Below are 26,941 nucleotides of genomic sequence, written 5' to 3'. Positions count from 1 at the left end.
CCCGGTCTTTTTTTGATGTCCCATTAATTTTTATAATGTGATTACATTTCTTGCACTTCAGTTCTGTACGTATAAATTGACATGTAGGTAATGGATATAGACAAAATTATTTTTACCGCTATTTTATTTTAGGAGAATTTACTTTACACACACGAACTGCCAGACAACAAACCTAACACTACTTTTTCAATATCAGAGATCTTGACTACACGTACAATGTACATAAAAATCTCGAAAAAAAAAATTGTAAATTGTTTTGTTTAACAACACACGCAATTGCCGAGGTTATATCAGTGTCGCCGGTGTGCCGGAATTTTGTCCCGCAAGAGTTATTTTACATGCCAGTAAATCTACTGACATGAACCTGTCGCATTTAAGCACACTGTTCATACTTAATATGAAAAAGTAAAAATCCTGCAATACTAATTCCGTGTGCGGGATTGGAATCTGTTGTCAAAGCTTTCACGCTATGTCGAAGCATAAATTTCACTTATGAATGAGTTCTGTCATCTAGTGGGAAAGTAGGTGCGAATTCATGCATCGTTCATCTTCCTCTCCTTCTGCTGGGCGCCTCACGATCTGACCGCCGCTATCAGCACGTAGAACGAAATTGAGGGCAAGAAACAGAACCTAGCCATATTCACCTGTGCGAAGTACAAGCAATTGTCTTTATTGCAATAATTAGAACAGAAACTCTCCGTTCAATTTTTCCATTGTTTTGAATAACAATACAGCTGCATCATTTGCATGCGTTCCAATTTCTGTGTGAATTACCACATCATGAAAATAAAAATCCCTTTGCGGTTGAATTTCTTTCCATCGATGTATATCCCACATGACTATTAAATTTCTTGGAGATGGCGCTAACTTCATTCCACAGCAGAGCAGTTTCACTGTCCCTTCTTCTCTTCTCTTCTCTTCTCTTCTCTTCTCTTCTCTTCTCTTCTCTTCTCTTCTCTTCTCTTCTCTTCTCTTCTCTTCTCTTCTCTTCTCTTCTCTTCTCTTCTCTTCTCTTCTCTTCTCTTCTCTTCTCTTCTTCTTCTTGTTCACCATTACAGCATCACCACTACTCTCAATGTCCTTACTATAATCATCAACAAGGATATCAATAATCACATCCCATAAGGACTGCACCTTTCTCATCCTAATCACCAAGGAAGACCTCATATCCAACTTCTGTTTCCACATCAAGGGAGGTCTTCCTTTATTCCTTAATCTTCTTTGTCATACTGCAAAGACAAGAGCTAAAGATTACCTATGAGACTTCAGTGGCGAAGCTAAGGTGTAAATACTGAGTAGACTGAAAAAATCTATCCTCCGGACCCTTTACATCTGGAGGTTACATTTGCTCAATATATTTTTTAACAAGCTTGACATTCGGACCTTTTACATCCGAGTATTTTAGAAATGCGCCAGATAATTTATTTCTGGTGGCATTTGTTTTATTATTTTATTGTTTCTTTTTAAATACTAGTTAGGGTCTGAGAACTGCTCACTTTTATGATTTTTTGCATCACCTTGTTGAAACTGCATTTGTGTACCTCGTTTTAACCGTGACAACACTTTTTAATTATTTTAAGCCTTCTGATTATTGTATTGTGTTCTGTTTTATGAAGGACTTTAGATAAGGGCGCAAATAGCCATAGTAGCTGACGCGCCCTTTTTAAACCCTACTAACTAACTAACTGAAAAAATCTGCTTACCTAGTATATTTTTATACAGGAGATGCTTTTCGAATTTTCTATCAAAATTTTTTGTAACACAGACCTCGTAAGAAAATGATCACTACTCATTTTCATCCCAAAACAGAGTACAGGTATAACATTATAACTTAGAGCACCCTATTAGCCAAGAATATTTCTTATACAGTACTATGAAAATTGAAATTTCATATTTTGTCTTCCTCCATCCGCTATTTTAATATGTAAAAGTAGTGTCGATCTCCTATCTTTGTAAGCACATTTTGTTTCATACGCCCAACTTGAAAACGGTTTTTCTTTTAATTCTGCAAATAATGACCTCAATGTTCTCTCAGTATGAGCAATTTTACACAAAATTAGTAGGTCTATGTAACAACATTCGCATGCACTTTTGATTGAATTAACACAAAACAATGCAGCGCATTCACAGAAAACCAATATAGCGCAGGATATTATATCGCGGTTGAGGCTAGCTCCATATCTTGCTATTGAGTTGTAGCTAATCGATACCCCCTCCTTCGGCCTCCCCTCAAGCTTGCGAGTTGCGCTGCCTGTGAGCGAGGGCGTCGCGCGTCGCTACGAGGTTTTGCCACAAGCCTCTCGCAGTGGAATGACTGCCAGCAGTAAGATTAATATATAGAAGAATCGAAGTGAAACCAAGTGTTACGATATATCGTTACCACAGTCTAGTATATACAGTCACGAAGCTCAATACGTAGTAAATATGCATCCATAGATAGTTGCTAACCACTAGGATCGCTAATATCGCCTCATTACAGACAATGCGAAATAGTACCGGCACAGTCTATTGTTTCTAGCACCCTCACAACTGAAGCTTCGTGTCTGTATATACTAGACTGTGTCGTTACTACGAACTTATACTGTTACTAGATATAATAACTAAGGGTGCTATTCATAGACATTACGCAGCACGCGCTACGAGCGTACTAAGCTAGCCCCGGCTATCCACTGGTTACTTGTACAGAATTCAAATCATATCCTATCGCTAACACTGGTTTATGAATACGAAAAACGCTGATCATCCACCGGAAGCCCGCGCTAAAAATGTCTATGAATACGGCCCTAAATTTTTTTGAGTAGGTTAAGCATCAAAAACCCTTTAAGAGCTTCGCCATACTTACTTACTTATCTATGGCTTTTAAGGAACCCGGAGGTTCATTGCCGCCCTCACATAAGCCCGCCATCGGTCCCTATCCTGAGCAAGATTAATCCAGTCCCTATCATCATATCCCACCTTCCTCAAATCCATTTTAATATTATCCTCCCATCTCCGTCTCGGCCTCCCCAAAGGTCTTTTTCCCACCGGCCTCAAAACTAATACTCTATTACGCATTTCTGGATTCACCCGTACGTACTACATGCCCTCCCCATTCAAACATCTGGATTTATATTCCTAATTATGTCAGGTGAAGAATGCAATGCGTGCAGTTCTGCGTTGTGTAACTTTCTCCATTCCCCTATAACTTCATCTCTCATAGCCCCAAATATTTTCCAAAGAACTTTATTCTCAAACACCCTTAACCTCTGTTACACTCTCAAAGTGATAGTCCAAGTTTCACAACCATACAGAATAACCGGTAATATAATAACTATTTTATAAATTCTAACTTCAAGATTGTTTTTATGGCAGACAAGATGACAAAAGCTTCTCACCCGAATAATAACAGGCATTTCTCATATTTATTCTGCGTTTAATTTCCTCCCGAGTGTCATTTATATTTATTACTGATGCTCCAAGATATTTGAATTTTTCCACCTCTTCGAAGGATAAATTTCCAATTTTTATATTTCCATTTCGTACAATATTCTCGTCACGAGACATAATCATATACTTTGTCTTTTCAGGATTTACTTCCAAATCTATCGCTTTACTTGCTTGAAGTAAAATTTCAGTGTTTTCCGTAATGATTTGTGGATTTTTCTGAGATTAATATAGTTGCAACAGAGGAACGGGCGATTTTAAGGATCGTATAGCTACCTCTCATAGCACAGTTGGGGAGCGATAAATTGCGAGCACATTCTGTTGTCAGTGCAATGCTGTTTAGTCATCGTGGAAAGGTGGAGTGGTGCACAATTTGGCTTTGCAATTAAATGCTTTTACGATAACTACACTTTTGAGGCTCCTAGGCGTGAATTTCGTCGTCATCTTCGAGGAAATTGGTTCGGCATTGAAGAAAAAGCCTCCATGGAGAAGAAGAACCGTGTGTACTCAAACAACAATGCGCCGCTCTATTGACTACATACATCGGAGATATGAAGAGTGTGTACGCGTGAGTGGTAGTCACTTAAAGGACCTCCTTTTCAAGAAATAAATGCCAGACTATGGATTTATGATCTCCTATATGACATTTTGAAAAGAAAATTTCTTGAGTCCATAAGCAACTATTTATAATCGTCCGTTTCATTGCTGGACCCTGCATATCAAATTCAGGAACAACCTGAGATTGAGGCTGTGTTCGGATTATTAAAATTTTGTGTTGAGCGGGAGACAGGAATGCAAAGCCTTATCGCCTCCCGCTCTTTACTGTTCACCGCTTTGTTCAGTTTCGAGGTTTATGAAGTGTTGGAGGGACATTGCCGTATTGAAAAGATTATCTGTTCTTCGTCAGAAGAAGCAGACAGATTATCATATTAGTATTAAGGAGACAAGGACTAATTAATTCACTAGTGATAAAGTAAGTTTTACTATACAGGGTGTTTAAAAATACGGGGCATAATTTCAGGTATGTATTTCCCACATGTAGACAATCAAAATAGTTCATTACAACATGTGTCCGGAAATGCTTCATTTCCGAGTTATGGCCTTCACAATATTGAAATTCACCGGAACGTTTTTCTTTCCGCAGGTCGTTGTCATTACAGAAGATGTTCAAAATGTCCACCTCCTGCTTGAATACAGACATCACATCGATGTCTCATTGACCTGCGAACACGATTCCAAACTCCAGGAGTATTGCGTATGTCCTCAGAACATGCCACAATTCGATTCCGAAGGGATTCCAAATCAGGCACCAGAGACGAATAAACCAATGATTTTAAATGGCCCCACAAGTAGAAATCGAGAGGGTTCAGATCAGGTGAGCGTGGAGGCCAAGCAATTCGGCTACCTCTACCTATCCATCGATCAGAAAACCTTCGATCCAAGTACCAGCGAGCCGTACGACTGAAGTGTGCAGGAGCGCCATCATGCAAGAAGTGAATGTGTTGACGATTGATCAGTGGAGTGTCTTCTAAAACATGAGGCATGGTGTTTTCCAGGAAGTTTGTGTACGCCTGCCCCGTAAGTCTGTTTACAAGTACATGGGGTCCAACTAATCGATCACCAATGATACCGGCCCACATGTTGAGAGAGAACCGCACCTGGTGATGAGATGGAACAGTTGCACGTGGGTTTTCATACGCCCATACATGCTGATTGTGGAAGTTTGTTATGCCATCTCGTATGAACTGTGCTTCATCTGTAAATAATACTAAGGCAGGAAAGTTCGGATTTACACCACACTGCTGCAAGAACCACTGACAGAACCTAACTCGTGCAGGGTAATCTTCTGGTGACAGGGCCTGTACACGTTGCAAATGATAAGGATACAATTGATACTCTTTCAACAGTCTCCAGACAGTCGTATGGAGAACATTGACTTGCAACGCTACCCTTCGTGTGCTGATAGAGGGAGTCTGTTCACAGCCTCCAGAATCTCCTCCTGTACTTCTGGAGTTGTAGATCTTGGTCGTCCCCTTCCTAAACCAGGAGAGTTAAATTTTCCATACTCGCACAGACGGTAATGGAGACGTACAAATGTCTTCCGATCTGGACATTGTCGCTGTGGGTACCTCTCCTGGTACAAACGACGAGCCAGCGCACCATTGCCGTCCGCCTTACAGTGCATGAAGTGTATCTCTGCCAGCTCTTGATTTGAATACATGTCGCACAGTCTAACGCCTACACAACACTGAATGTAACCTTCGCCTCGGAATGAACTGTCAGAGTGCCCTCTTAATGTCTCCTTTGACAGCAACGACCTGCGGAAAGAAAAACGTTCCGGTGAATTTCAATGTTGTCAAGGCCATAACTTGGAAATAAAACATTTCCGGACACATGTTGTAATTAACTATTTTGATTGCCTACATGTGGGAAATACATACCTGAAATTATGCCCCGTATTTTTTAAACACTCTGTATATTGTAAATTTTGAGTTTCTACATACCGTACCATTAAATTGAATTTCATTTCAAATAGGGCATACTCTCTTTTTCTCCTCTCTTTCTTCCCCTCTCTTTTTTCTTTCTTCTCCTCCTCCTCCTCCTCCTCCTCCTCCCTCTCTCTCTCTCTCTCTCTCTCTCTCTCTCGCTGTCTTTTGCTTGTTTGTATTATCCGGAATTTCGGATTAGCGGAGTTCAGACTAGCAGGATTGTACTGTACTGTAAATCCGGTTTAATTTCCAGTTGCGGCTGATGAAATTTAGTCATGGACGAATTCTTTTCGAGCAAGAACATTGGCTGGAGCCTTTTCATTCAGGACGAGCCTTTTAGTTTACATACCGTCAATCAGGTTTAAATTCCAGTGGCTGCTAGAAAATCAGTAATGGAAGGACCCGATTATGAAAAATAAATAAGTACACCTATTTCAAATGAAAACTAAAAGCAATTACGACAAATTGAGCATTGAATATGTATCATAACTCGAATAATAGGATTAAACTTATGGGGAAACCGAAAACAAAATACTGTAAACGTTTTGAATTATTTTCACAGTGAGGACAACGTTCCAAAGGAGCACTCCTTCAACTGCCTCTCACACCCACTTTTCTTTTGAAGAAAGACGTTTATTTTCCTTAAAAATATACAGTCCTTGGCTGCCATTAAATCAGCAAACCACAGATCTAGTGACAAATAAGCATGATAATCAAACGACCACGAAGGACAACTGCATGGTTGGTTAAATAAATGATCACCAATTACCGACATTGTGCATCCGTTTGAGACCACTCACTACGCCATCCGTGCGACGGCTGTCCCAATCGACTTTCACCTCGAGAGCCTAGAGGAAGGGAATGACGCGCCGTCACACAACCTCAAGGCGACGCCTCGTTGTATTGACGCTCGAGGACATTTTCTTCTTTATGATCAGAACGCACATTTGCAACCCAGCACGCTAAAGTTCTCCCTCTCTTCATCCCTAATTCGTGAGCTGACGTTGAGTTTCAACCTGTAATCTTTCTTCGTATTTTGATATTGCTGTATCTTAACAGTAATTTCTTCATTATTATTTTTTTATTTCAGCTTATATGCAGTGGCTGTCAGTGATTTTTGAGAACGAAGTTATGTGAAATCAAAATACTACATATAAACTGTGGCAGTGGTCTGCATCGGACGTTTTCGCTCGAGCGCCAAGTAGTTCATAGCATAATCCGATAGGTAGCGCACATGCATGATGGGTAAAATTGTCACGAGCGATAAATCCTCGAACGTTATAAGCCGAGCGTTAGACATTCGTTCTTGTTACAGTGATGAACTGTGTAATAACATCATAGTTGTTTATCATTTGAAAACTTTGCAGTGTTTAACTAACCTCTCCATAGTACTACTACAAAACTTGCTTTAAAATGTAATATAAATGTTGTAGGTAAATGTCCCCCCCCCCCACAGGAGTGATTTTGTTTTTGCCACATCTGATAGATCTTATTGGATGTAAACGTAATTATTATAAACGGAGAACACAATCACGATAATGCAAGAACTGTATCAAGTTTTCTAGTAATAATAATAATAATAATAATAATAATAATAATAATAATAATAATAATAATATTAGTGTATCAATCTTTGCGTCTGTAACAGTTGTGCAGCATGATTATTCGTTTTATTACATTTTTTGTGACGTTATCTCTGTACTAATATTGTTATTAATCTACTGCTATATCAATAATATTTTGTAAAACGTTTCTACATTGTCGTAGTATATAGGCGGAACACTGTATATGTGGTAAATCAAATATATTAATTAGCAATAATAACTGTATATCGAAGTTTTTCATACTATTTTATTTATAACTTCATGTTCCTGTTTTGGTACGTTCCATTGACTGTTCCATTAAACGTTTGTCATAAACGCAGAAAATAAAGCCTTATTTTTACCGTGTGAGCAAAATATATCTATATCTTATCTGTCGCCTTCCATACAAGATAAGACATGTCGGTGAGATGACCTTGTACTGTGCTTCTATTTATTACGAGCGTGTCACGACCGATCGTATCTCACTTGAGGGTGCGACACTCGACCGAGTTCAAGCGAGCGATTTAACTCCAATGCAACACTCTGAACTATGGAGTGTTTGGATGGTGAATTCGGCATTGAATATACATAATACATCGCAACTCAAATAATAACATTAAACCGCCGTCGGACGCTTGGAAACAAAATAAACATTTTAAATTATTTCCACAGTGAAGATGGCATCCAGTTTCCCTTTCCAACAGTTGCCACTGATTTTATAGCTTCAACCCATTATCTGATTACTGTGCTATCATACATGAATGAACATTTTCGATCATTCACAAATCAGTACAGTAGGCCTACGTTACCTATATGTGAATGATAATATGTTCCGCGCAATTTGATGTGATGTAGGGTTTGGTTATAGCTTTAACGTCTTCATTATATATTGTTTGAAAGGATCTTCCTGTCTGTCCTATGTAAAAATGTGTGCCGCTATTGCATTTTAGTCTGAAGATGCCAGTTGAATTATATTCATTTGAATGTTTGATGTGATTACGTAGAACATATTATCAACAATAATCACGACTACAATAATGTAGAAACAGATATGGAAATTCTACACATCACACCAAAAAGTCCACAGTTAAACATGTTAGAACAATACGAAATATACAAACATACAATAACACACCCACAACATATACTTAATACACAATTATAGTTCAATACCCACACATTATTCGATATCATAATACATAACACACAAACAACCACCCCCCACCATAAGAGCAACATATCCCCACCCCTACAACTGATGGATACAAATGGCAGAATTCAAGATCAACAGGAACAATAGTAGTTCGTAGGACACTGAAGATAACGCAGCACCTGCGTCGAAACGGACCGTCTGTCTAAGGTACATAACCTATTTTAAATTTTAACACTTTTAACGTGTCGACTAAACAATTTTACGTTTTTAAACAAAGTGTTAACGTGAATTAGAATCAATAAAAGTTTTCATCATAATTTGAACAAACATTTTAGATGGTCGAGTGATTACCATGCTTGGTAGGTTTTCAAGGGGGCCCAGCTGCCATAATAGTGGTTTTCAAGCTTTTATATAGGCCTACTTAAATCTAAGGTAAATGTTTATTATGCAAGTCGAAAAGTTATTTTTCAACAATTTTGTCAACAAATTAACTGAGGAAAAACATAATAAATATGAAAGAATATTTATTATACAATTTTATTTTACTTTGTTATTTAACGACGCTGTATCAACTACGAGGTTTTTTAGTGTCGATGGAATTGTTGATAGCGAGATGATATTTGGCGAGATGAAGCCGAGGATTCGCCATAGATTATCTGACATTTATCTTATGGTTGAGGAAAACTTCGGAAAAAACCCAACCAGATAATCAGCCCAGGCGGGAATCGAACCCGCACCCTAATGCAACTCCGGATCGGCAGACAAGCGCCTTAGTCGACTGAGCTATGCCGGTGGTTTTCATTATATAATTTCTCACGTTTTAAATCAAAGACAAAATTTTTTATGGTGCATGTCAAAAAGTTAATTTTCAACATTTCTATCAACAAATTAACAGAGGTAGAACATAATAAATATGAAAGAATGCTTATTATGTAATTTGTCTCACCTTTTCACTCTTCAATTAGAATTGTCCTGTTGTGCAGAATCTTGGATACTGAAGGGTATGACTCGTATAATACCTGAAAATAATAAAGAAACGCCCCTGTTAGTAAATTATATTAATTTGATAGATAAAGAATGAATCAACTGACAAGACATCTGAATGGTTCAGAGGCATAGTGGGCCAAGCGCCATTTATTAACTGTGGTATTCACTTAACTTTAACCCTTGCTTTCTCCGGTTTTAATAAATGGCGCTTGGCCCACTATGGCTCTGAACCATTCAAATGTCTTCTGTATCTGCTATTTACAGAACAAACAGTACCGGTAGTACAATCGGGTGGACATTCACTTACGACATTCAAGATATAACTTATCTCCATTGCATTGAAATAATTGTCCTGGATCAAAGACTTTAGAAGCATCTTCGATTAATCGCTTAAGGGACACTAGGAATGAGTTTTGAATTGTTTACATTGTAATCCGATTTATTTAAGTTTTTAACTCTTTATTAGTTGCATTAAGAATAAGACGTGTGCAGATCAGACTGCTTCAAGAAACGCTTTGAAATATTGTTGAAAGGAATGTTGGCATGTACCAACATCATACACAAATCTTGATGAAATTCTTTTTGATGTTTTATGTCTGATTTTGATGTTGAAGGCCAGTTTTGACTGTATAATTAAATATTTTCTATGTACCGTTTGTTATTACACTGCTTTTGAAAGAATCGAGTTCTATCTGTCCTTATACTTTTCTAACAATTTGCAAAATTCAGTGTTTTTTTCCTTTAATAAGAAAATATTCCTTTCCAAATTTCTCTACAAGTTCGTTCTGAAGGGAACGCTTTGTGCTCTTAATTTTCGACATGTTCCTCAGTAGTGTGAATTATAAAACAGCGAAATTAAGGCTAAGCAAATATGCATGTATAAATAATGAAATAAATAAATGAAAAGAAATAAAGTATACTTGTTTACTCACGAGGATCTCAAGTACGTATGGTGACTGCAAGGACCCACGCCAAGTAGAATGAGAAAGGCGGTAATGTAATTTCTTATGAAACCAACTGAACTCTCACAGTGCCATCCCATCCCATGGATTATGACGTCACGTATACTCCATGCGTTCCAAACTTCAGATTCGCGAATCGGTGACCTTAGACCGCAGTCTGGTTATAACAATGATTTCGTAGAAGAGCTATGTATCCTATAAGAGGTAACAATGGATTTCTGGATTTCTAGATTATGTTTGCCAAAATAATTTTAAATATTGACGAATAGTTTCTCTGGCCTATGGTCGATCATTATGTCAATATCAGAATTGCTTTTATAGGCCAATACATCAATTCTTCTATTGCTTCCATTTTCTGCCAAACAATGTGTATGTCTATAGCATTTTTTGAAATGCTCATTACAGTAATAAACTATTATTATTATTATTATTATTATTATTATTATTATTATTATTATTATTATTATTATTATTATTAATCTCTTAAATCTGTTATAAACCTCTGAGAGACAAATACACAAATTGAAGAAATAATTCTCAATGAATTCAAATAGTTTGTCTTGCAAAAAATTCAAGAAGTAACTTATCTTCAATGTATTGAAATAAATTGTCCTGCATCAAAGACCTTAGAAGCACCTTCTTCTTTCGATTATTTGGTCCGGGGCACGTACAGTTGAGAATCGTTGAACAATTTGCGTCACAGATTAAAGAAATACTTTATGTACATTGCATTGAAATAAATTGCCATAGACCAAAGATATTAGAAGCACTTTCTATTAATCTCTTAAATAAATTGAAAAAGCTCTGGAAGGCAACTTCAAGTAACCACAAAAATGATATAAGTAAATATCAGCCCGATTATATTACTGATCTTTACAGAAATAACAGGTCGTCGCATGACTAATGTAAGCAAGAAATAGTCACCGTTGTTGTGTGGAATACAAAAACATCTTTCCGGAAGAAACTTTCACAACCACTGGCTTACAAAGGTAGTGTCAAAATATTAGTGCCACAAAAAAAAATGTATATACACGTATACAAATAGTACATGCATATTCTTTTTACCAAAGGCGGGTACTCGACTATTCGCCACTTATCCACTTGAAGCCAGAGCCAGTGCACAGTGGGCCAGACTGAGTAAAAAATGGGACAAAATTGAAAAAATCAACTTTTTTTACAATACTTTTGACAGTGTATACTCATAGTAGGGATGTTGGTGAGCACTAAACTCATGATGCGTAATCGATAATGTTGTTTTGACAGCTGTGGCTACATCCTCGAAAGAGAGCTATTGTAACGCACCAAGTCAGTCCTAGACCGTGAGCTTGAGACAGTGGTGTATGTTACGTGGTCACAGTCATGAATAAAGAAATAATAACTGAGAATGTTAGAACAAAGGGTAGGTTTTATTAGGAATATATGTAATTTTGAATTGGTTTAAATAGAGTGTAAATATTTGCGATATCTCGGAGGGATGCAATTTAAGGTAATATAGCCTATTTTAGTTTTCAATATTTAAAAGGGGTTATAAAGCGCGTGTCATTCGATGTTACGAAAACTTTTGTGTCGATGGTTTAAACAGACCTTATAGATTGCAGAATAGTCGTATTCAGCTGCAACTACTTGCGCTTTTCTGTTTAATGTGCGAAAATTCAGATACTTACGTACAGTATTATTCATTACTATTCGAGATGATAGTGAAATCATGGAAGCCCTGCTCAAAATAATAATGATAAGACAGCAGTACATGAGTTTGTTATTTCCTAATTAGGATTACTTGAAAATTGTCCATAAGGTTTTTCTTCAGAACTAAAGAAAAAAATTAGTTCATTAGGTAGGACTCAGATACCGAATAAAAACAACTGTGTGATGTGAAAGTACTTTTAATTTAAAGAAAAAGTGAAAACTATTGAATAACTATTGATTTTATGCTTCCAAGAAAACAATAGAGACATAAAATAATTTTGTCCCATTTTGAGTCGATTCTGGCCCACTGTGCAGTGGTGTAGACCAATAATATTTATCGGCAGATTCGTTGCCCAGCATGCGCCATACAAAGCTGGTCTACGCTACACTCGCGTTGATGATGATGATGATGATGATGATGATGATGATGATGATGATGATGATGATGATGATGATGATTTGTTGGTAACCGAAGCTCCCGGAGAAAACCCCTGTGTTGTCTGGATCACTTGCTTGTCCAACACAAGTTATAAATCGAGGATGCGACAGGGATCGAACCTGGTTTCAGCGATTATAAATCCGGCGCTGTAGCCGCTAGATTACTAGACACGTGGCGGCCGTACCATAGGAAGTACTGAAGTGGTTATTTGAGAATTGCATTACGATATGTACAGTATTACAGAACAGACTGTATATTCAACGCTATGTATCCAGGTTAAATTCCTCGCAGAGCGGCACACATGAGGAGCGTTGATGTGCTGAAAGCAGTCTATCAAGTTTACTCGAGTCAATTCCCGATCCTCGAGTTCGCATTGAATAGGACGAGACTAGGGGCACATTATAACTCAACCTGCATCTGTCAGGAACGCTGGGCAGCGAGAAAGTGCAGAGAATCGCAGACTTTTTTGCACCATAGTTACCAGCATCAGCACCAGTGATAAAAAAACGTAGTTCCAAGCTAATATCTCCGTTAACTCATTACGACTGCACATTTCATTGCGTTTATAATAGTGTTTCAGGATGTTAGAAAGATACTGGGATGAAGATATTTATTTATAGTTTTGCGTAAATGAATGACTGGATCAGGAGAGAATGATTAATGATGATCAAGTGGAAAACAGTAGATCATATTGAATAAGTATAAGTCATCTCCAACTTCAGGGGAAAAGATAAACACTCATAGTTGCCGCGCAAATAATCAGGGTCCATATCAGTCTCACACCACACCAACCCTGAAGGACAGTAAAATACCAGTATAACGAAATGCTAGGGACTTCTGAAAGTACCTACTTCGTTATAGTGACATTTCGTTATATCGAAATGAGTTGTTTTTCTAAAGGGGTTTATTGCTGCCCTCACATAAGCCAGCCATCGGTCCCTATACTGAGCAAGATCAATCCAATCTCTACCATCATATCCCATTTCCCTCAAATCCACTTTAACATTATCCTCCCATCTACGTCTCAGCCTCCCCAAAGGTCTTTTTCCCTCCGGCCTCCAAGCTAACACTCTATATGCATTTCTAGATTCACCTATACGTGCTACATGCCCTGTCTATCTCAAACATCTGGATTTAATGTTCATAATTATGTCAGGTGAAGAATACAATGCGTACAATTCTGTGTTGTGTAACTTTCTCCATTCTCCTGTAACTTCATCCTTATTTTTTTAGTAGGTTATTTTACGACGCTTTATCGACATCTTTAGGTTATTTAGTGTCTGTATGAGATGAAGGTGGTAATGCCGGTGAAATGAGTCCAGGGTCCAGCACCGATAGTTACCCAGCATTTACTCATATTGGGTTGAGGGAAAACCCCGGAAAAAACCTCAACCAGGTAACTTGCCCCAACCAGGAATCGAACCCGGGCCACCTGGTTTCGCGGCCAGGCGCGCTAACAGTTCCTTTTTAGCCGCAAATATTTTCCTAAGCACCATATTCTCAAACACCCTTAACCGCTATTCCTCTCTCAAAGTGAGAGTCCAAGTTTCACAACCATACAGAACAACTGGTAATATAGGCCTAGCTGTTTTATAAATTACATCTCTTAGATGTTTTGCATGTATGACAGGAAAATATCATTAAATAAAATAAAATAAACTGAACTTGCATTGTATTTGAAAAGAAAAAGTTAAAAAATGGCGTAGGAAAAATACAAAATTCAAGTTTTATGAAGCAATCTGTAGGACAAGAAGTGCCATGTTGCGAGATTAGTGAGTTCTGGTTGGTAGAAGGAAACTAAAGTGAGGAAAACAAGGAAACGACTGAATTTATTTATTTATTTTATTTACTTATTTGGTGGTGTCAATAAAGACACATGTCATCACAAGTTCCAGGTCACATGGACCCTTGCCTTAACAAGAATAGCCTATTGCTTAGTATAACATGAATATGTAAGTGAAGTGTGACCATCTTCTTCATCAGAAACGGAAACTGGTAAGCTGGGCATGTAGGTATGCTTTCAGAGTCAATGATTTTTGCAGAAAAGTTAACATTACTTGATTGTTCACTGAATGCTATGTATAATTATGGTTTAATAACTGAAACGACTGAATAACAAAACTAACATAACATTCAGAGACATCTGCATCATAATACACATACTAGGCCTCTATTGGCCAGATATTTAATCACTATGTGGCCACTATGCAATTGCAATATTATTATAATATAAAATATGTCTCTGCTTGCTGACGAATTGTATCTATAAGTAAAATATGTTTCGTAAAAAAAGTAGATTTTTTTTCGACAAGGGGCGAAATTTTTATTTTGTTATACAGATTTTTTTTCGTAAAAACTAAATTCGTTATATTGAAATATTTTAACAGTAAACTAAATGGGGAAAAGACAGGGGACAGAAAATAATTTTGTAATACTCCATATTCGTAACACTGACTTTCGTTATAACAACATTTTACTGTACTATGATTGTAAGTTAGAATGTACCATTGTTTATTTTGTCATTTTATTTTGATCACCGATTGTACACATATAGCTCTACTTTGTAATAGTTTCAAACTTAGAACAGCACTATCAACCTCAAGTTCTGGAGTGAGGGACTTCATCTTACTTCGCATGCGACACGTTATCCAGTTATAACAGTAGACGACTTTACAAACTACGGCAGACAGTGAGCGACAGCGTGACGAGAACGAACGTATCTGTAACAAGCGGTTCAATTAACAGTCATATCCTTTCTTCGTTGTCTTCTGGGCACTACCGGACGTCGCGAGTGACGTGTAGAAGCAGAAGTAGGAACCGAGAATTAAAAATAACAAGATCAACTTTCTGTAAGACCTAGAATGACTCGCAATTGATGGAGTGACTCAGTAATGGCTAAAACAAGCTGATAGTCTATACCAAGGTAGGGCATATATGCATCCGAGGCCAGATGTGTCATACCGTCACGTGTCTTCTTTCTACCTCCATCACAACTTACTAGTAGTGGATAATGAACACTGGTGGAATTTCATTAACCTTATGCACCACTGCAATACGATGGAAAGGAAAGCAAGGACATAAAGAAGTATGGGGCTTGAATAGAAAGACGAGAGTATACAGGGTAATTCACGAATATTGTGCAATACTCTAGGATGTGATTTCTGGCATCATTCTGATGAAAAAAAGTTAATATAAACACGTCATATTTTTTTTTAAATTGAACAAGTTATGCCCTCCTGAATTTTAAACATAAACATAGATATTATGAAGGTTTAAGCATTTAAATTATTTACAGTAACGGTACTGGGTGTATTATAAATTCATTAAAGAACATTCACGTTGTTACAACCTGTTGTTACTCACCTGAAAAATCTGTATTAAAGCCGGTTTTCAAAGATCCCAACTTCTGCAACAATACATGTAGCCGCCCGAGTGTGAACTTGCGCGCGCCGCATTCCCTAACTTCTGTTGTTACGATGCTAGGTAGATACGTTCTACCGATGTTGAGTTATCTCTGATGGTGACCCAGATGTCACGACGAAATTTTGTGTCGTTGCTATCAGCTATACTATAGAGCTCCAGACATCCAGAGAGAGAGAGAGAGAGAGAGAGAGAGAGCGCGAGAGAGAGAGAGAGAGATAAGTTCACAACAATTCGTGTTACAGAAGAAGGAAACGTGATTTTATCCGAAACTATTGAAAATCGGACACATGTATATATGAACTTTTTTCATTAGAATGTCAGAAACCACATCCTAGAGTATTGCACAATCTTCGTGAATCACCCTGTATATTCCGTAATATGCAATAAAATATTGTCTTTCATAAAGGTGTATAATGATCGAAGGATTTTTACTATAAAAGAGAAACATGAGTTTGTATCATTTGAAGGTAAATTTGTTATTGTGTGATTATTATTAATCTTGTTATGGCGGTTGCTACTAAATATAATTAATTGCTATTATTATTAATTATAAAAAATAAACTACTAAGTTTTGTTTTTAAAACATTATTATTACACCTTGTATTAGCAATACAGTTAAGACACTACTTCTTTTTATTTTTCCATTTCAGTTTGTTTACAATGTTTTATTGTGAACGATTATTTTCTTCTCTATACAAGTAATTAAAACATTAATGATATGATGTTAGATCTCAATTAATCGATTTCATTTATTAAATATCTCGTTCCTCAAACATATTATCCTAAAGTGCATTCCTTTCCGAAAAATTAAATATGACGAACGACACTATTCAGCCGAACAGAAAAAACTAACACGATGAAAAGTTCTAATTTGCAGTCCGCCACTTGCTGAGGTATCTTGGGTTGTTACCCTGCATGTCGAGTCGACTTATAAATCTAACCTCCTCTCTCCATTAGCTCCTCTGCTATTCCTAACGCTCCCACCACTGATCTATACCAACAAAAAAAAATGACATATTGTACAAAAAAATTTTAGCCGTTGTAGGGTTAAGTCCGTCTCCTAGCCTTAAGCGACGCATTTAATGTTTAGAGTAGGTCATGGAAACAGCTGGCGAGAACATTCCAAGCCCCCAAGACGGTGAAGCTGGGTGCGAAAGCAACTGGGGAAACCGGTAGCGCCTGAGAAAGTGCGCCGGACCAGAAAACCAACTGATCCACTTGCGGGGCAGGTTCGAGGGATGCTGCGGACCCGGTGTGGGCGGGCTCGTGGCACGCAAACTTACACAAACTACTGGGTGCTCAACTCCGGGGCATAACCTTGAGAAGGCAGAAGAGGCCGGATCAGAATGTATTTATTACAGAAGAATAGCTTAATAAAATCTGAGGAGGGGACAACTAGAACAGTGAAAGGAAAAGAAACATATTACTGTACATTCTAAGAAGTGGTGGCGATTTATCTTGAGATTATTCTAGTGGAATTTCCCCAAGAGAGGTTGCTGATTTTTCCCTGGGCGTGTCTAGTGGAGGTACCACCTTCGATAGCTTCGATACAGGTATGATCTTTCTTAAATAAACATGAATGTTGACAACTGGAAGTATTTCAAATGCGATTCGTTAAAGGAATGCATTAGAAGTTGACCTCATGGTGTAAAATATTTGACTTGGCTTTTCAAGGATCAGACTCAGGACGGATCTTTGCACTTAGGTATTGTGCGACGTTTACAGGATGTTTCAAAAGCGATAGTAAAAAGTTAGGGATGAAAAGTAGAAACGAAAAGAACAAAAAGGTTCCAGTAAATATGGGTCCACAAATTAATCGTTTACGAAATAATCCCTTTTTTTTTTTTTTTTTTTTTTTTTTTTTTTGGTTGGGTCCGCCAGTGAACCGAGCGCCTGCGTACGGTAGAGCGGCAACATTCATGCTTCGTATGTATGCCGCACTCTCCCCATCTCATTTTCTTCTAACTGTGAGATAATATCTAAACAGACGATATAGTGAACGATGGATAGAAAGAGGAGTCCCTGTACCTATAGTCCCGTCGCTCTTATTTCCGGCAGCCAATCACGTTGCAGGTCGGCTACATTTAAACGTGCGCGTCTTGTGATTCGCTGATGATGACGTTATGCATTCCCTAAGGCTCGATAAATACTTAATATAATCGCCCGCCATTTTGGCTCTTTTGTTGGCGTTCGCAGAAAGCACACGATGACGTTATTTGCCGCTCAATTATTTGCGTTTGATTTATTATCATAGGAGCTACGACATGATAATGTTTAACGGTGTGGTAAATATATTTCTCGTCTGGTAGCTCGGCAACGAAAGAACAAAAATGGCGAACGATACTACCTATCTACACTTTATAGAGCCTTCACTTCCTAAGACGTAAGCAAAGAGGAGGAGTCACGCCGGGAATAGCAGCGTCGCGACTTTAGATAACCGGATTTAAATACTTTGGACTTTTGTGTATGAGATTATGCAAAAAGTCTAGTTTACACAGCAGACATCAACACACCTGAAGAATTGCAGCATCGGATTGTAGATGCCATCCAGCAAATGAAAAATGTGCCAGGATTGCTCGAGCGCATTCTCTTTGCAGAGATGCATTCAGGTGCATGGTCAGCATTTTGAACACCTGTTCTAAAATTCTTCAGTTAACATGTTCATACTGTACTGTACCTTGTTTATCCACAAACTTTACTGTTATTCAAACAAAAAGTTTCTTTTGTGTATGTTTAATTATACGGTATTTCTGTGTGTCGAAGCCAAAATTATGAATTTTATTTATTGTCTCGTGGTTGATAAATTAAGTAAAATTGTGACTGCTTTTGTTGGAATTAGTACTTGGTATTCAGCGGGCCCAAACCAGCACAAAATGGCGTTATCTCGTAAACGGTTAATTTGTGGACCAATGTTTACTGGAACTTGTTTTGCTTCTCTTCGTTTTTCCTTTTCATTCCTAAATGTTTTACCATAACTTTTGAAACACTCTGTACTTGTGCGATATTTGTCAAAATCCGACGAGTGGCCTGGATGATATTCGTGAATCTGATGCTGAGAGACGGGCCATCCCACTTCAATCCTGACAGAGTCAGTCCCATACGCAGAAGAGTAGCCTTATAAGCCCCAAGGTACGTAGTTCCGAGTCTTTTCTATAGGCGTATCAGCATCGGAAAACCGTACTATCCCCAAGACTTCACACCAGCCTGTTTTTAACTATGACAGAGGGTACATTTAATGAGGAGAAGATGAAGAGTGTTGGTAGAATGATAAAGGGAAGCGGGACTACCCCGAGAAATGCCCTCTGCAACGTTTGCTTTGTCCACTACAAATTCCACCACGACCTGGCCGGTGTTAAAACCCGGTCTCTCTGATGGAAAACCGGCTCGCTAGTGCTTGAACCACAGATGTAACTCTACAGTTCAATATATAGGAAGTAGGCTATCAATGCAGTTGAGTGCAACACAATGATGTTGCAATATTTCTAGGTTTTGTACTGTGTTAAGATATAGAAACTTCCAATGTTCGTGATTACTAATCATTTTACAAGCAATTAAAAGCTTGTGTTAATGGATTTATTTTTTACTAATGGCGGATGCTTGACTGTTCGTCATTCACCCATATGAAGCAAGTTGTGTATACCAATTTACCGACAGAGTCGTTGCCCAGGGTGCGCCATAGGAAACTGGATTACGCTACACTCGTGATGAGATGAGATGAGATGAGATGAGATGAGATGAGATGAGATGAGATGAGATGAGATGAGATGAGATGAGATGAGATGAGATGAGATGAGATGATGGTACAGATTTGTTAGGATACCACAGAGGAACCGAAGATCCCAAAGAAAACCCCTGTGTTGCCTAGACCACGGGCTTGAACAACACAAGTTATAAATTGGGGGTGCACCGGGGATCGAAACCGAACCCACAGGATTATAAGTCCAGCGCTCTAGCCACTAGACCACCGTGGCGGCATGTTAATGGATGTAATCTGCTTTATTTTGAAATTACAATATGTAGTAATATGTACAGTAGTGGCAAAAAAACCGGACCGACCCTTGTAGCTGATTTCAAAGCCTTGTTCACTCCAGAGCACGATAGACTGGTAACTAAGACTTTTGTGGTTCGAATCCTGCCTGGGAAGGAAACTTTTTTTTTCCTTATTCAAATTTATTCCCAATACTTTTCGATTGCAGCGATATTTTACTACTTAATTAACTTATTATTCCCAGAACATGAATTTTACCAGCAATCGAAAATTATTGGGAATAAATTTGAATAAAGAACAAAAAAAAGTTTCCTTTCCAGGCAGGATTCGAACCACGAAAGTCTTAGGGCCGTATTCATAGACATTCTTAGCGCGGGCTTCCGGTGGATGATCATCGAACTAACGTTTTTCGTATTCATAAACCAGTGTTAGCAATATGATATGATATGAATCCCGTACAAGTAACCAGTCGATAGCCGGGGCTAGTTTAGCACTCTCGTAGCGCGGACTAGCGAAATGTCTATGAATAGCACCCTTAGTTACCAGTCTATCGTGCTCTGGAGTGAACAAGGCTCTGAAATCAGCTACAAGGGTCGGTCCGGTTTTTTTTTTTTTGCCACTACTGTACTTAGAAGCAGGGTTTAAGCCACAGTCACATTTGTCGCAATTTGCTACTTGACTTTTAATGCTGCGTTAAACTTTCAAAGTAAATGTGCACAAATTCGACAATCACATTGGAATTGAGAAAACTAGAAACGAAGTTGATTATGGAGCAAATGAAATTGATGTGTATGAACTAATTAGTTCTGGAGAATCTGTAGTTTTAATGAAATGTTAATGGAATGGGCAATATTTTTAATAGATTATTTTACGATGCTTTATCAACTGCTAGATCATCTGACGTCTGAGTGAGATGAAGGTGATAATGCTAGCGAAATGAGTCCAGGGTCCAGCGCCGGAAGATACCCGGCATTTGCTCTTGATGGATTGAGGGAAAACTCCGGAAAAAAACCTCAAGCAGGTAACTTGTCACAACCAGGATTTGAACCCGGCCCGCTCGTTTCTCGGTCAGGCAATCTAACCGTTACTCCACAGCGGTGTACGGCAATGTTCAAGAAGATATTGCGTAATAGATGTTCAGGAAGGGATTTCAAAAAGTTTATTACAAAAATTAATAAGTACATGTTGATAAGTAAACAATTTCCTCCAATTGACATAATTATAATGAATTAATTATGTTGCAACAATTTCGTTTCATGCAGTAAATTATGAGCGGGAATTTAGTTGCATGAATCTTGCAAAACCTAAAATTAGAAACAGCCTTTCAGTAGAAAGAGTCAGCACTCTGCTAAAAATAAATCTTGAAGGGCATACTCGTAAAGAATTTGACTTCGCAAGTACTTTCAATATTTGGAGTGCTCATAAAAATATACGTATTTTAATGTGATGTAAATTCAGCAGTAATTGTGTCTAAATATAGATCTAACGTTTTACTTACATATACTTGCAGTTATCTGATTGAGGTTCTTCTGATACATCTATTATCATTATCTCCTGGGTTAATTGTCTCATGAGTGATGTGTCATTGGTGTCATGAGGTTTCAACCAGTTTTTGGACTATTGGCTAAATATACGAAAAAAAAAACCTAGAGTACGGTATGGTACGATAGGCTGAAAGTAATGAAACTGGAAGAAGCAAATTGTTTCTCCAAATCTTATTAATTTTATCTTTCCGTAACATTTAGAATGTTGCACAATATTTTCACGAATTACACAAATATAATTCTTCATTTGTGCATTTTTGCGACAAATGTTTATTTTCTAGCTTAAACCCTGTTGCAAGTTTAACACATGTACTAATACTTTTCTTGAACAAGGAAATCTCCGACTTTTTTTATTGTCTTGTTATCGTGATTCACTGTAGCGAATAGAAAGGAAAGCGCATTGAGTGATTGGTGCTATTACTTCTGTGCATCCGCGTCTTGTACCACTTTCGATTAGTCAGTGAACAGTGAATCGTATTCTTGAATTATTGCGAGAAACAACTAGAGGTATAAAATGGATGACCACTAATGATGGACAGAATTTATGGAATTACTTCGAGGCTTAGAGTTCTCTAATACTTTGTATTTTCTCCGCTCTTTTCCTTTTTTTTACTACTTTATTGAGCACTTTTCTCAATTATTATCAAATATTTGAGTTAATTTATTTGTATTTTTCAGTGTAATATTTTAAAGATAATTTTATTTGTATTATTAATTTCTGTTCTTATAATTTTTTTTAGAATACTTTTATGTACACTGAGGGACATAGGGGAACTAGGGGCGGGACGAAATCCGGGACGGAACGGAATTATCCACTTATTTGCATTGTAATATAGTACACGCTCTAAAACTTTCAGGAATTACTATTCCAGCGGTAAGGAAGAAGAGAGGTCATTTTGAATGTTTGGTTAATGTAGCTGAAGCCTGTAGTGCATCCTTATTGCTATTGATTTGAATGGAAGATACTGGTATTAGCCCATTTTAAATAAGCTTTGGATATGCTACCTCACGGGAGATAATTGTGTGAAATTTGACAATGTATCAATAGGGTTCCATTCTGCTCCAGGGGTGGGCAGAAGGGACCACTTCCATATTATTTTATTTTTTGTTATTGGTTGCCCCCATACATTTCTGTGTGTAACCTTTCTGCTTCATAGTGAAGAGAATAGGCTATATTAAAGAACATGTCTACAAAATTTCTGCTTTTTATTTATAATACATAACATGTTATATACATTTTCTTGTTAAAGGTTTCGTTCTGCCCCTCGTTCTCTTACTTGTGGAGCGGGTGAAAATGTTTGAAGATCTGTAGCGCAGTTCATAAGAGGCTACAATTTTAATTTCTTTTCAGCATATACAAGGTGTATCTAAATTGGTGTCAAATATTTCGGGGACATGTTCCTAACACCAAAACATTACAAAAAGTTCATATGAACATTGATCTCAAAATAATTTATTTCAGAGTTACAAGACAAAATTTAATGTTACAAAAATTACTCGGAGTGGCTTCCTCCTGCTTCGATGTGTCCCCTAAACCTGCGTTACATTCTCTGGCGTAGGCCTACTCTGTTGAAAATTCCTGGAGTGTTTCGTATTTCGTGAAATCCAGTTTGGATACGCTCTGAGAATATCAACATTAAGTACAGGAGTCACATAAACCAGGCGATCGAGCAGGCCATGCAATGAATCCCCTTCGACCAATACATCTTTGGGGAAATCGATCATTAAAAAAATTACGAACTATCAGACTGAAATGAGCTGGAGCAGCATCGTGTTAAAACACATTCGTTGGATGACGTCCAGAAGCACATCATCAATTAAATGATGCAAATCATTTCGTTCTGTTCATTCACAGAATACATTTTCTTCTGATTTCTTTGCTCTACAAAATACAAACAAACAAAAAACCATCAAACAATCAGCGGTGAATGAAGGGACAAATCCTTTAATAACTCCCTAACGAATGGTTTTCAGACCCATATTCTTATTAACTTTTTAAAATGTTTCGATGTGAGGAACACGTCCCCGAAATATTTGATACCAATTTAGATAGGCCTACACCCTGTATAGGCCTATGTAATATTTAAACAAAAGAGCGAAGCGAATATCTCGTCATTATATGAACCAAAACTTTCGGCTCGGAGCATGCGCAATGTGACATTCTTTGACTTAGAAAAATACTCGAGTCGCTTAGTTATGTCCCTCATTGTACAACCTTTGACACCGAAATTGGACGCTATTCGGAGACTAAGTCCCACCGCGGAATAACTCGGGAATCATCGTGTGCGTTGTGTTTATACACGTGCGTTTTAAATAGAGAGATTCGAAGTCCGGTATTTGTAACGAGAAGAAACAGCTCTATTGGCAAGCCATAAAGACTTCGTATGGAATACGTCCTTTCGTGACATACAGACACGTCGCTGCTGTGATTTGATTTCATCCTCGGACCTCAATGCTAAATATTTCCGCTTGTGCACGACACTTAGACAAACCCGCTACAGGAGAGCGACCACTTTCCATGTCAAAGGTTGTACGTAGGGTAAAGGTTGGTAAATTGTGATACTAATAATATTATGATAGTCCTTTTTGAGAATTTTTTACAATTTTACTGAGCAAGAGAAGCATCGGTTTTGTGCAGAAACTTGTACACGGACATTTCCTTAATACGTTAATGCAAAAAACCGATCTTCCTCTCGCTCACTAAAATTGTAGAAAATTCTCAAAAAGAGCTATCATAATACAGGGCTACTACAAAAGAATCATTCGTTTTCAAACTGCTATATTCTCCAAAGTATTAGTCGTACAACAATGAGTGATACATCAAAAGAACTGGAAACGCACCTTGTTTGCATTGTGTACATCAGTTGGCAGCACGAGTGTAGTGCCTGCACAAAATGGTGACAAAACAAGAAAAGAGTTCTTGTAGGCCTATGTTGGAATATGCGAGACAATTTTGTCTTCCAACAAGACGGGACACCCCCTCATTGGATGCTTGATGTTCGTGAATACCTGAACCATGAACTGCCGAATCGCTGGATTGAGCGGGTTGGTGGAGATGACCAAGCTCTGTTCCCTTGGCCCGCCAGGTCACCAGACCTAACGCCATGTGATTTCTACCTTTGGGAGTACATTAAGGACCGCGTCTACGTATCTCCACTGCCACAAACACTGGTACAGCTGAGGGAGCGCATCAATAATGCAGTAATGGTGATTGAGAGGACAACGCTACACAATGTGTGGAACGAACTGGACTACCGCCTGGACGTATTCGTGTCATCCGAGGGGCACACGTAGAACATTTGTAGAGTGTGGCAATAAATGTGTTGCATGTACGATTCTTTTGATGTAACCCTCATTGTTGTACGAGTAATACTTTGGAAATTATAGCAGTTTGAAAACGAATGATTCTTTTGTAGTAGCCCTGTCATTTATTAGTATCAGAATATTACCAACCTTTACCCTATATGAAATTTTATTTCTTGTTATTTTATACTGTGTCTTTGTAGGCATCCAGGGAGGAAGTGTTTAATGAATTATTGATGAAATTAACATAAAGCGAGATGTTATGAACAGAAAAATTAAAGAATTGAGGTCCTGGTCGTACCCTAATAGAATTTGAAGACGTGGCTAATTTGGATTAGTTTCATTAAAAAGTATGCGTTCCTTTTGTTGTCTTGCGTCTTTTGCTTATTCAGTCTAGAACAGCAATTTCTTAAACTGTGGTTCGCGGACCCCTAGGAGTCCGAGAGTTAATTGTCAGAGGTCCGCAAACTAAAATTTGATTTATTTCATTATGAAAAATGCAACAAAAATACCATGAAGTACCAATTACAGTCAACTACTGGATAGGTGATCCATATCATTGTGAAGAAATTCAGAACCAAAAAATTTTGACTTCTTCAGAACAGGATGAATCTGCAGAACTATTGATGGTTTCATGAATCTACTTTCAACCAGAATAACCTTTCTGATTGTTGGTTGTGCGTGAACGATAATTAACCAAAACTGTTAGGAAAATCTGTCAGAGTGTTACTTCCCTTCTGCGCAACATATTTGTGCTGATAGAATTCTTTTAACCTTACATGCATGAAAAAATATGTATCGAAATCGGTTTATATCGAAACAGATTTACGTGTACGTGATTCAAACATTCACTTAAATATTGAACGTCTAGTGGCGAAGCAACAATACCATCTTTCCCATAGCAAACAGCAAATAATATATCTTAACTTTCATTATAAATGTTTTAATTATATCTTTTTGTTATTAAAGTCTGTGTGGTGTATCTTGTCTCACTGTGAAAAGATAGAGAAAGGAGATATGTCTTACTTCGTCTGTATTGTTATGGCGATGGGAGAGTGGAGCGGTACCGTCCATCCATCCAGTGACGGAAGGGAGTAGTTGATATATTCTGTAGCGCAAAATAAAATTACAAAATATCTCTCTTCGTACTGTGTAATTCCATCACTGAGCTTGTCTTTCAAGAAATTGAGTTCCGGTAGCCGTACAGGCTACAAGGTTTTGAAAGGAATCCTGAAAATTTACAACCTTCCTATAATCTCCACCCTCATTTGAAGGGACTTAGTTTTATTGCTACTGAGGCAAGATAAACCTTACCAGATATAACAAAGCTAATTTTGCAAATTGTGTAAAATAAACTAGAGTTTGTAATAATTTATATAGTGGAAAGTCAATAGTTATGTATGAAAATGTTTTCTTATCTGGTACTAAGCAAAAGTATAACTTACGCTAATGTGTTAGGGATCTTGCAAAATGCACATCTAATGAAAGGGGTCCCCGAACTCATAAAGTGTATGAACTACTGATCTAGAACAACTGCATCATATTCACAGCCGTTTTTTTTTATATTTTCATGTGTCTGAAGAATTCATTTTAATCTTGTGGAATGAATTGATCCAGAGGCTAATAAAATTGTCGTAGTCTGAAGTAAGCAATCGCTCGTCTTCGTAACATCTCACAGACGATGCAGTTGTCTGCATCAATTTACATCAAAGACATGTTGTGTAATGTCATCGTCCTTCGGTTGTTAATTGCTACGGAAGTCTCGGGATCTATTTTAATTGTTAAGTAGACCTTCAAGAATGCGGTGAACGTACAGCAGCACGCTATGGCACAAATATCGTGCCGGCGGGCACATAGTGGGCACGCGAGCAGAACGCGCCCCGCTTTCAATCTACGGAGCTCTCGGCTTTCTAACAGCGCTTTATTGCGCTTCAGGTGACACTCATAACAATGCCAAAACA

At 37.8% G+C, this 26,941-nt stretch overlaps 1 protein-coding gene across 2 annotated transcripts in view; it reads right to left on the bottom strand.

The window, feature by feature from the left end:
* Positions 1–26,941, bottom strand: part of LOC138712240 (mucin-2) — a 100,465-nt gene that overhangs the window by 20,928 nt on the left and 52,596 nt on the right. For both annotated transcript variants that reach the window (XM_069843805.1, XM_069843806.1), the window contains exon 2: positions 9,595–9,667. The gene's annotated coding sequence lies outside the window, so the exon portion shown is untranslated. The remainder of the gene's footprint in view (positions 1–9,594; positions 9,668–26,941) is intronic.

Source organism: Periplaneta americana, chromosome 13 (genome assembly GCF_040183065.1).
Source record: "Periplaneta americana isolate PAMFEO1 chromosome 13, P.americana_PAMFEO1_priV1, whole genome shotgun sequence".
Lineage (NCBI taxonomy): Eukaryota > Metazoa > Arthropoda > Insecta > Blattodea > Blattidae > Periplaneta > Periplaneta americana.
This window is presented reverse-complemented; position numbering and strand designations above follow the sequence as displayed.